Consider the following 12,470-nt stretch of genomic DNA (forward strand, 5'->3'; position numbering starts at 1 on the left):
CAAGACTATTCAGCTTCCAATGAACAATAAAATTAAGACCTGCTACATTGTAAAACATGGAAACAGTAATAAAAAAGTGCCTGCAACACAGACTCAAAGATTCAAACAAGGCACATGGAAAGTTTTTTCAGTAGAACAAGGAAGAGATCTTGAGTCTTCCAAACTCCTAGTGCATCTTACTCATTATCCCACAATGGAGGCAGATTACTTGCAAAGGACAGCCTTTTTACTCAGCTAGGAGAAAACAGTCTATTTCTTACTTTCTTCTAAAAGCACCCCAGTCCTAATTCTGTAGCGCCATGTAACATTGATTGCTCATCTGTACAGAGCAACAGCAGAACCCCCAGGTTAGATGCAAATGTTTGGAAGACCACTCGCCAACCCCAGTGAGATCGGAGCTCCCTAGGAGTATCTGGGTAAACGTGTCAATATGCTCAGTGAATTAGTTCGCTAAAGCTAATCTCTAATTAGGTACAGGATAGGAAGGGCTGCAAATAAATTATCATCAAAATCACAGTAAGTCTTATTGGGCTGGATATGTTAGTGCAAACAGGAGAAAAGAAGACAGAAGCCTAAAAAAGCATTTTGTGATCAGGACAAACTGGCAAAGCCTTGCCTGCTTAATTATTATATTAAACCCTAAATAGCATTGTATCTTGGGCACCTCCTTCATCAGCACAGATGAAAGTCTGCGGGCAATTAAACACACTCTGCAAACAGTAATAACAAATAGTAGGCAATGAAGAAAATATCTTCCCATTTTTTTATTGTATCATCCTTCTTGTTTACCTTCACTGGGAGGATAATGTCTGTCTACCATGTTACATCCTGCCTCTCCACCTCCCCGTTCTCTGTAGCTTGGCCTCACCGGAGGAAACCCACAGGGTTTCAACCTGCAAGAGGTGCAGCTCTTCGCTCACGACCCCTCTCCTCCTGCACTCTCCACACTCGAATGCCATTGTCACCCACTCTTGTTCAGGATCCTTTTCACGCTGCAGCTGTGACTTGTCTTCTCTCGCCAGCTAGGAATAAACCCCAGAGCACAGTTCTTTGGAAAAGAGGTCATCTTTATTAATTTTGTGCAAGACATCTAGCATAATGTGGAGTTGATGCAGCTTCAAGTGCCTACTGGCTGCCAGTGACCAAGATAACTATGTCAATTTATGCATACAGATATGTATTATTGCACGGACCCCTCTTATCATGCTCAATGGACTACACAGTAATCCTTTAAAGTTTCAAAACCTTTCTATTCCTAGCTCTTAAGACCCTGGTCAGCACAACCAAATCCCTTTCTTTTGAAAGAGCAGCAGCACATGGCGTCACAGCTTTAATTCAAAGGAAACACTGCATGGACTGGCTTCCCGTAGCAGGGTGGGAACACTCTTTCTGCCTTCTTCACTCACCCTGGATTTGAAGAAAGTCAATGGTAAGCTTTTAGTATCATTGGTGTCACCAAAGGTGAATGTGCAAAGGCTCAGTTCTCTCTGAGGAGTGGAACGCAGTATGGCATTCCCCTTTCAAAACAGCAAGGGGAGGCATTTACAGCAAATTGCCAAGGTCACTCAAGTCACTCAACCGTTCATTCTGATGAAGCGGTTCTGTTAAAATTTGTCACTTTCATTGCTGGAACAACCAGTGGAAATAAATCCATGGTTGGAAGAGTTTGGATCCAGCATCTGACCTTTGTACCAGTATCAACACCTTGTGGAATGAAATCTGGACCCACCACAGATGGGCTCAGATTACAGACCAGCAATGGAGATGGGGTTTGACTAGATGATCTTTAAGGTCCCTTCCAACCCAAACCATTCTGTGATTCTGTAAATCTGAAAGCACACCCTCTATTTTTTAAATTGATGTTTCCCACTATAGTAGATCCACTGGCACGGTGCACAACAATGTGCGGTAGGTAGTCAGCAGAGTCTGAAGCATTGCAAGAGCAAGCCATTTGCACCAACAGGGCTAATCAGTTTAAACAACAATGAAGCCATTAAAAAATATCTATCAGCACCCAGGTTATTTGTTTGATATCTCAAATCTACATATCAAACAGCTAGCAACTTTGAAATAAACCAGAAAAGCCTGAAATGGGAATCTAACAACACATGGTATCTTGATAGCCACCTGGTATAAGGAGCAAAGGCCCAGGAAGGCAGCAGATCCTTTAGCTTTGTTTCTAGACAAATAGAGAGCAACCAGTTCAGAAGACAAGTTGAGTAACCCTCATAAAATGAGAGGAGAGTGAGCTCATAAATGTAACGAAGACAAATGTGAACACACTCAGATAGAGAGGAGACCTCACAAGAGACACTACTAAGAGGAGACACAAGAAAGCAGCAGTTCCTCCAAGAAACAATACAACAGGATAATCTGTGTTTGTGCCCTATAAAAATAAACAGCAGTTGTAGCGCAAGATTTATTTGTCAAGACAGACATAGAACGTGAAAACACAGTCAAATTGCTAGCAGTTAAGTATAAAATCTGCATAAGTACATAGGTATGAGAATCAGCATGGTTAAGACAGAATTATAATGCAAATAAAAAAACCTGGCTAGCAACAAAAAAAGCCCTTGTTATCATATGCTTATAGCTTAAGAGCAAGAAAAACCTTGCTGCCCTAGTCAACACAGAGAAAAACTGATCAGAGATGACATCCAGAAGGCTATCCTGTTTAGGACATCAGTCTTCACCAAGAGGGTCAAATCCAAGCAGTGATTAGCATAAATAATAGCAATGACAGGTAAGATTTCAGGGGGAAGGAGAGAAAGAGAGAGAATGTGAATGAAAGTGTGTGCCCATGTGCACAATGGAAAACAACAAACAAGTAAACAAAACAAAGCAACAAAAAACAACAGGTAAGGAAATTAGAGACCCAATGAGTCAGTTTAATTCTAAATTCCTGGAAAAACAATCCAGAACAAATTGATTAGCAGCACCTGGAAGATAATCTTAACTAGTAGCCAAAAGAGATTTGTTAAATCACGTTGCTAACTTCCTTTGACAGGCCTTCCGGATAGGTAGGAGAGAAACCACAGATGTCACATCTTTCCTTTAGTAAGGCTTTGAAACTGTCTCGAGATATTTTAACAATCAGCCTACAGCTGCAGGAAGAATAAGTATTAGTTTAGGATGTGAGAAACAAAGGTTAAATATATCATCGTCAGGACAGTGATCTGGAAAGACGGAGCGAAATGTAGCAGGTTATGTACGAGATGCTGCCCACAGGCAGGAAACATCAAATATAGAAATACAGGATGGGAAACAACAAGGCAGCAGACTACAGTGGGTCATGAGATGAATATAATGCTGTTGCAAGAAAGACAAACATTGCTGTGAGATATAAAATTTTAAAAAGTGTTGGAGTGCAAAGCCTGAGCATAATCTGCTGAACTAAAAAAAAATCATTCTACTTTACTCTGTTAGTGTCTGAATACCTAGGAAAGATGTGGACCTACCAGAGAGGGTCTAGGGAACAGTAATGAGAATACAAAGTAGTCAAGAAAATGTGACTTATGGAGAAGTGGGATGGACAAGCTAGTTGTTAGTACAGGGGGAAAAAAACCCAGTTAAGGGATAGCTGTCACATTGGAACACTACTACAAAGAGAAAGGAATTGTCTCTTCACTCAGCTATGGATAGGACAAGTCCTAATGAGCTTAAAATGAGCACAGGAAAGGTTCAGGCTGAACACTGGAGGAAGGAAGACAAGAACATTACAAAAAATAATGCAAGGATAGTGAAGCACTGGAAGAGGTTCCACCAGGAAAGAACTTTAAAAACAGCTGAGGCAAACGCTTATTCATAAAAGACAGATTGCACCTTTGGGGCAGAGACAGTTAAATGACCTCTTGAGACTGAGACCTTATGGCTGGGAGCAATGTTCTAGGAAAGAGATGGTGGCAAACAAGAAGTGAGGGGAAGGAAAAGTGGTTTGAAAGCACTGAGGGGAGAAGCACTAAGTCAAGTGACAGGCAGGAAACAGAGAAACAGAAAGATGAAAACTGAGACTTCCATTTGCAGGGAGAGTTGTTTCAAAGGTGTGTTACACTTTCAAGAGCAACTACTTACGAGGTTGCACCTGGTCAAGAGTAAAGGCAGGTTCCAGGTATTGGCATCTGCCCTTGCTGTAGTTTTTGTTCCAGTGTCTACCTTAGCAAGTAACGCAGTGCAAGAAAAGCACATCCACAGGGAGGAAAACAGTTGATGTTGAGGACGCAGCATCCACACCACCTATGTTGGCGTGGCAGGATTTGTATGTTTTGCTTCAAGCCAGCTCTAGCCTGGTCCTGCGGGCAGGACACCCGTTCGTGGTCAGGAGGTGTTAAAAGCACTCCTGCAGAACATCTTCCAGTCTGACTTCATCTGAAAGGAAACCAGCTCATGCTCCCCAAGATCAGCTGGCGGCCAAGTGAACCAAAATGTGGTGAGGGACGTACTTCAAAAGCAGGCTCCTGAACTGAACTAACACGGTAACACAGACTCGCTCTAAGCCAAACCAGAGGAATCCAGGGACCAACAGTGGCATCCACATGGCAGAGAGCAAAGCGGGACAGGTCAACCGCAGCAGACCAAAACAACACTGCTTGCCTCAACTGTTAGATAGATCTGAATACTTTGCAGCAACAAGCATGACTGAAGCGACAGCATTAAGTGTCTAGGCACCAGGCACTGACTGTTTCGAGACAGCATATTGCCCATTTTAACTGACATCTGATGTGACATATGGATGTCTTTGGTAGGTCTGCAAATAAACTGTAACAAACCATCACAATGTTTTCATATATCAACTGCATGTGCTTTAAAATAACATTGCTAATAATCTGTCTTTTTTCTTTCTTTTCTTTAAATGAGGACCTATGTCTAGGGACTTTCTGACTCATATAAATTAAAATAGCAGAACCAAAACAAACAGCCAAGCACCTAAGCCATCAATCTTTTCCAGCTGCAGAGTCATAAAGCAGTAACCAAGACAAAGAATGTTCCAGTTTCTCATTGCCAGTTCCTAATTTCTTATCAACATATTTTCATTTCATGATGCAACTTTCTTTTCCTAAAGAAGGGCCAAATTGTGCACGTCTGTGTGCGCGTGCCTGTTTACATTCTGAGCTGCAAGGCCATCCTCTGTTCCTTATGAGGCCATTGCTCTGTAGCTTCTGAAATATTCGGCACCTCTGGATTCCTTGTCACGGACTGTTTTGTTTCTTACTCTGTGCACATCACGCATCCACATCATCCATCCCTGAATAATAATCTGGGCTTTGACTGGGTGGTTGATGATAAAATTTCTTTCAGGTCACTTCAAGTGATGCTCCTATGTAAAACAGCAAACTGATTTTTGCGCACATTGACAAGTTTACAGTTTCATTTCTGAGTAAAACCCTGTAAGTGTTATGAGATTCCTCCTTCCATCTCTTCTTTAATTCTTTATAAACAAACACACATGAAACATGGGGGAAAAAAACACAACCAACCTCAACTAATATCAACAAATACAACTGAAATGTTTGCACAGAAATTCTAGATACCTTTTAATACATGAGAGAAGCTACAGAATTCTGGTTTTATTCCCAGATAATTAAACAACGGGAAAAATGGCTGAGGGCATCAAACATAAGAATATCTTAACTGAGGATCCTAGCCAGCTCATGTTGCAGAGCTATGTTTGCAAGACAGACACTATTTACACATTCTGGTGAAGTACTCCACAAGTTTAACATTTTAAGGCGGTTTATGAATTTCTAATAGCCTCTGTCAATTCACATAAAAGGTGCTTGAACACCCAGATGCTATGACTGAAATGAATCATAAATTTGAAGTTCATCTGAATTGGTGAGGTTAAGTCAAGGCTCTAGTTTAAATTTACATTGCCTTGGATGTGTAAATTAACATCCAAGCAGCAAAACTTACTTTTAATTGGCTTGGATGGTAGATGAACTCTTTCCTTTTCAGTCTGCCTTTTGATTTTAATTGCGTAGAAAACTATGGTAAATATTTTCTTCTTTCTCGCCCCTTCTTCCCAAGTTTTTTTATAAACAAGTGAGGTATTGTTTAGCTGCTATACACTATACCCCACACACCCCAGCCCAAAACAGAGAAAAAGTATGCATTCAGATTGCTACAGAGCACTCAGGTTTTTATACATTTTTTGATCACACACCACAGAACAACTTGCATACCTCCAAACAAATTGATCTGTGCAACTTAGAGCATCTTTTTAGCTTTGCTTTTCATTATCTGTGTAAGGAGAGAAAAGTAGGCTTGGAAACTTTGGTAAATGAACGTAGAAAGATTTGCTCAGCGGTCTCCGAGTCTCTGGTCAACAGCTCTCTACTGTTCAAAGCCCAAGTACAAGTGCATCACTGTTCTCTCATTTAAATGTAGAATAATTCTAGGATTCATGGCAATGCCAGCTTAAACTTAGCTCTAAAGAAACCCTTTGTTTTCAAATAAACCAGTGCCTGGTTTTAGATAATTCTATAAAGAATCCTATTCATCCACCACATAACGTATTAGTTAACATGAAAAGAGCACCAAAGAGGCAGCCAACCTCCAAAAAATTCTGAAGAAAAGTGAAGTTAAACCGATCTATCCGGCATATGCCTTCAGAGTTACATATAATATGTGTGGACACATACACAAGATGTAAAACCTCATTGGAAACAGCACAGTTTGTTCTTGATTCAAACACTTCACACTAAGACAGCTGAAAATTTCGGAGCACCCTGGCCACGTTCTCTCGCCAGAGCAATGTAATTGCTCCGGTTTTCTGTCACTGCTGCAAGTATCACATGATTTTCAAGGGACACCACCAAGGGACAGTTTTGGGGTCCCCTGACAGAGAAACCCCATATGTTTTCAATCAGGGCTCTGAAAACAGACGGATGGCAGGAAAGAGTTGTTAGACCCAACAATTCCAAAGACAACAGATATTGTTTTACCAAGAGCTGATTTGGGAGGGTGAAATTTAGATGTTTTAATACAAAAATGCTGCCTAACTATTTCCATGCTAGCCTGAAAATCCAGAACCCCTTGTAAGAGCAATTGATCAAGCTAAATTAGTTATTTACAAAATTTTACTGTGAGTACCAGGAGATTAGATTAACACCATTATATTCATTACTTAAATGAAATGCTTAAATGAAACAGGAGGGCCTAGTATTTGAAAAAAAAATCAGGAGGCAAACTGGATTCTAGGCTGTCAGCATCTACTATGACTCTAGATAATCCCATTCTGTTTCATTTCTTACCTCTCATAAAACATTGCTATATGCTTTTTAATGCTACATGCTTTTTTTACTTAAAAACATAGCTTTTTTCTTTTCTTTTTTCTTCTATAATATGATCAGGATTCATCATTACTACTGCACCAAGGAAGCAGAAGTCTCCTACTTCTTCAATGCACTTGTCTTCAGGCGTTTGACAGTCTGGGTACTTTTGCCAGGTAGCTTTGTTTCTGAACTGTTCTAAATTTTCTCCATTTTGTAGTTTTTGGTAGCATTCCAAACTCACAGACTTAATGCTTCTTGCTTCTGCAAGGTATGGTTAAATCCCATCCAAAGGGAGTATAAAAGTTATTTTTTTCTTTAATTACCTCCTATCCCTCTTCCATGCTCTTCCCAACATTAAAGCAAAACACATACCATAAACTGGAAATTCCATAGCGCTTAAGTAAAAGCATTCATTTTCTGAATGCTCAGTCCTTACTTATTTACTAAACTTAGTACGAAACATATTTGATAGTGATCCCAGTTTATAAATACCTAACACTAAGAAGCCAAAAAAAAAAGTCCAAACCTAAATTATCATAATCTAAATACACAGTAGTTCTGTCAGAGTCCTGCAGACTGGGTACATTTGCATTTAAATACATATGTCTGACATTCCTGCACTTAAGCAGGAACTACACAGGGCACAGAAGAGGCCAGAACAGAGACGGTCAAGGGCTGCAGCACGTGCTCTGGGAGGTGCGTGGGAGCAACTGGACTCACTTAGCCTTGAAAAGAGGAGGCTTCAGGGGGACCTAACAGCAGCCTCCCAATGTCCTTGAGAAGGTTAACAAGACAGAGACAGACTCTTTGCTGCATTGCGTTGCATTGCATGAGAAGGGAAATCACTATGTGGGTAACTGACCGCTGGGACAGGTTGCCCAGAGGGGCTGTGGAGCCTCTGTCTTTGGAGGTTTTCAACACCCAGCTAGACAAAGCCCTGAGCAACCCTGTCTGAACTCAGGGTTAACCCTGTTTCAAGCAGGAGGTTGCACTCGACACCTCCCAAGGTTCCTTCTAACCGGAATAACTGCATAATTGAAGATGTTTAGCACTAAGCAGCACTTATCCCTTTAGCATATCTTCCTCGCTGAATCCAGAAATGTCCCTCTAATGCAATCTTATATGCAACATCACAGGACAATAATCCTCACAATTCCCCAACGCTTGCAATTTCTCATTAAAATATCCATTTGAGCAAAGATTAATGATGCAAAGCCCTGAAATAGCTATCAGGATAGTTTCTGAAAAATGAGTGCCTAAAAATGAGTTTTAACAGCAAACAGAAAAGTTACGAGATCTCAAAAATTGGCACAGGGTTTGCATGTATTTAGATATCAGATTTATATTGATAAATACTTGGGAGTGACTTCAATCCCACAGTTGTTCAATAAACACTCAAATATGAGGTATAACTCCATGGGGCACTGCAAATCTGTTCTGATACACCTGCTACATTAGCAACATTAAGTCCAGAAGCAGAGGCAAAGCCTTCCTTGGTCTGATGTCTGTTCCAAAACATTTTGCAATTAACAATACCATGAAAACATTTTAAATAGTTCTGTTTCCTCAGTTATTTCACAACAGTGAACAAGAGATGGAGAAGTACCATTGAAGGAAAACTGATTGCAAGAACTGGAAGAGACAGCAGCAGCAAAGCAGCATGCTGGTGCCTCATAAGCAGGTGGAAATGTGTCAGTCTTGCTTCTCAGCGGAGGCAAAGGATCCGAAGTTGGTACCCCTTTGGTTTACTCCAAGAGAAATGTACCAGTCTGTAAAGTTATGCAACTTTTGCAGTGCATACTTTTGCAATAGTATTTGGCAAGGCACTTAGCACTAGCAGCTTGCCAGTCGCCCTCAGAGTTTCAAGTAAGACTGCCAAGAAATAAGATGTGATATCTCTTCAATAAAGGAGCTTTGAAATAAATTTAGACACCAATCTTGCTTATCCACACTCCCCCCCAACCAGGTGCTTTCCCGCCCTAAAACAAAGAAACACTGTAGTTGCAAAGCTAAGCATGTCAAATATGAGGGAATGAGGAATTTCCCTCTCCTCATCAGATGATGCTCACAGGGTGCCTGAGAGACCCAAGTGAAAAGATCACGTGAAGATACAACCTTACTTCTTCCTTTGCTAAAGGCTAGGGAGGAAGACTCTCAACACGGAACTGGGTGAGGGAATGGAGTTACAGGTCAGGTCACAGACACCCAAATCTGTGGTACGGATCGGTTATGACAACACCTAAAAACCTGCATAATAAATACAAAACTGCCAGGCTGACGCCTGTCGCCACACAGATACAGCACAAGACAGAGGTGGCGCAGGAGGGAGATTCCTGCACTGGAAATGGGGCTTTCTGGTAGGAAACACTGGACGCACTCCCCACTTCAGCTCCAGAGTTTAAACCCCTAAGCCAGGACTACAAACAGCTGTCACCTCCCACTCCAGATCTGAGAGCCCATTCTTCTCCTGGGCCTAGTTTTCTCCTACTGCAACTAGTCCAAGTGTTGCTCCTCTCTTGAAACATGGAGGATGTCATGGAAATTCTCACCTCTGATAACAGTCTCATCATCAGCAACCAAGCACTAGGTCCCAGCCCGCCTCCCAGGGGAACACACAAACTGCTGCAACAGTCAGGTTCTGGTGCTCCCTCATGTCAGCCTCGGGCAACCTGCTGCATCTTCCATGAGATGGCCCAGGTTAAACACAAGGGGAGAAGCATGCCCTCCCACCCACTTACTTCAGCCTATGCAACAGCTGCAGAGGTGGGGGAAGATGTGGGCTTGAACGGCTTGGGCACAGGGACCAGGAGCCCAGGTTTCAACTACTAGAACAGAGTCTACTCTTTAGACAAGTCCATCCACCACCAGCTCTCAGGGAAAGGTAAGCACTGGCTCCTCCTCTGGCAACGTTTTAAAAAGAAAGCCTATACAACTGTATTTTGAGACACAACCAATCCTATCAGTGTGTGTGTTTACAGTGTGCTTGCCAGGTGTCCTAGTTTCTTCATCTCCTAAGGGCTTTGATGCTCAACTACGGCAGCTCTACATAAGGCGCTTAAGAACTTTCTGCTTAAAGAGGGAGATCCAATACATTTAAGATACTGTGTTAGATGGTTTGCAAGACTTGCGGGGGATAAATTCTACTTGAGAATTAGGAATGCAAGCAGGAACCTGATTAATACATTTTAAAATGTTCTCACAGCATGCTGAAGCCCTTCAGTTCTACTTTGGAAAGCGTAACTGTTTGCTTTGCAGGTTATTTTAGCATACGGATACTACTTAAACTAGAACAAAACAAATCCTTCAATATAAACACTCAAAGTGTTAACTTCAAATAAAAGCAACATATCAATTTACTACAGCTCGGTCTATATAAATACATAGGTTACTTATGCTAGTTTCTAGTTCCTCACTCTACAGAAAAAAATAATTCATAGCAGTATAAGTCTTCAATGACTCAGGAATGTCCAAAAATGAAGTCACAAAAACAACAAATAGTGACTTGCCTTTTGGGAAGTGCCTGCTCCTTAGAAATAACATTTTTCTAAATGACAAATTAGACAGCCAAAAATAAATATTCATTTACAACTACAAATATGTGTAATCTGATCTCAATTTACATGCAGAAATGCAGGGCATTTGTGTATGAAATGGCTTGTAGCCGTGGGACAAAAATGCCCCAGTACTTGCATGCAAATTATAAATCCGAAACCATCTGGAAAATGATCTGGGATGTACGCAGGATAACCCAGGAGAGAGCTGATGTGTGGATGTGGCTGAAGGATCACAGCTTATTAGAAGCTTATCCTGTATGGATGGGATGGAAAATAAGATTTGACATACCCTCTTATACAGTGATGATTAACATGAACCTGCAATTAGCACGCATGGCATTATAAAATGACAGATGATTTCCATCATAAACCCTAGATCCCAGAGGAGACAAGAGTTGCTTTGCATCTACTTTTATTTGCTAATACCCGTGACGTTTTATTTAATATACTTTATTTTTGGCTCTCAGCATACCCTATTGAAGTATCTTGTTGCTGGGTCAAATCAGCTTTGGAGGCTTGCAGCTACTCCAGCTAGCTAGGCTGAAACAATTCTGCATATTAAAAACCCGCAATCACTATTTTAAACACACGCCATTACAGTCAAATTATCCACCTACTTGTGGATTGACTTTAAACAAGTCAAAAAATGAACAGAGTAGTAATTTTAAAGTGCCCACATCTTAAAACTTGAACTACTAGGTAGCTCCCTGCAATAGATTATTTTATAAGCAGAGTGGGCTAGGAACCGCCCAACTAATGTCCCCCGTAGGTCCTTTGAAGACTTCTGCTCAATGAGACTTGAACATCCAGCTTTGTCAGGCTTCTTAGAAAGACACCTGTCCTTAGAGAATGCAAATGCAGAGAGCAATAGTAAAAAGCAACAGCTCTTATCAGTTGCTGATTATCAGAATGAAGATCCCCTCAGAACAACATAACCAATGAATTACAAGTCTTGCAGTACTCTGGATGCAGCCCGTGTATACACGAGCCCGCATAACTCTCCTTCCCCTCAGGAAATGTTTAATCCTTTTTTAAGATAACAATAGATACTGAATTTATTAGATTAACATGAAAGAAATTAAATGCAAGGGCTGTCAGCATCTATTTTGAGTGTCCAATGTAAATGTCAACGCTATTTCAATGCTCAGAGCACATAACAAAGAGGCTGTAGCACTTACTAGAGCAAAATATAGAGATCGCTAACTTTTTTGCTGCCAACTAGTGCATATTCCTGCTCTTCATACACTCCCAAAAATTAAGGGAAAGAGCATGGCAGAATTCAGACACAAAAACAGCTCTGCTGGAGCACGTAAGTCCTGGCAAGGGGAAGCCAAGGAGCGCTGACCAATGCTCACAGAACTGAGCCAAAGATGTCCTGCAAATACAAAGGCACGCAGGTGAATGTTGTGGGATGCTCTTTCGAGCTCCACTTGTTCTCCCCCTAATGCAAATCCTCCAAGTCTGCATCAGAATTTTGCCTTCCCTGTAAAAGATCTGTGCAGAAAGTACTGATACTTTGCAACTCCTTCCATGCAGGAGGAGAAAACATTATTTTCATTTTCTCCCTGCCTCCAACTTTCTCTCATATTGAAGGTGTTTAAAGGGGTAAAGAGGCAATTCCAGCCCTTGCCTCTCTGCCACAGAG

At 41.2% G+C, this 12,470-nt stretch overlaps 1 protein-coding gene across 5 annotated transcripts in view; it reads right to left on the reverse strand.

Annotated features, from left to right (window-relative positions):
- LOC115340635 (serine/threonine-protein kinase Sgk3) overlaps positions 1-12,470 on the reverse strand; it is a 64,819-nt gene that overhangs the window by 51,262 nt on the left and 1,087 nt on the right. For 2 of the 5 annotated variants that reach the window (XM_030012537.2, XM_030012528.2), the window contains exon 2: positions 790-1,022. The exons of 1 other annotated variant lie outside the window; for it this stretch is intronic. The gene's annotated coding sequence lies outside the window, so the exon portion shown is untranslated. Of the gene's footprint in view, positions 1-789; positions 1,023-10,009; positions 10,141-12,470 lie in introns of those variants that run through there. 2 more of the 5 variants (XM_030012529.2, XM_030012535.2) reach the window with 2 other exon arrangements.

Source organism: Aquila chrysaetos, chromosome 4, assembly GCF_900496995.4.
Source record: "Aquila chrysaetos chrysaetos chromosome 4, bAquChr1.4, whole genome shotgun sequence".
NCBI lineage: Eukaryota > Metazoa > Chordata > Aves > Accipitriformes > Accipitridae > Aquila > Aquila chrysaetos.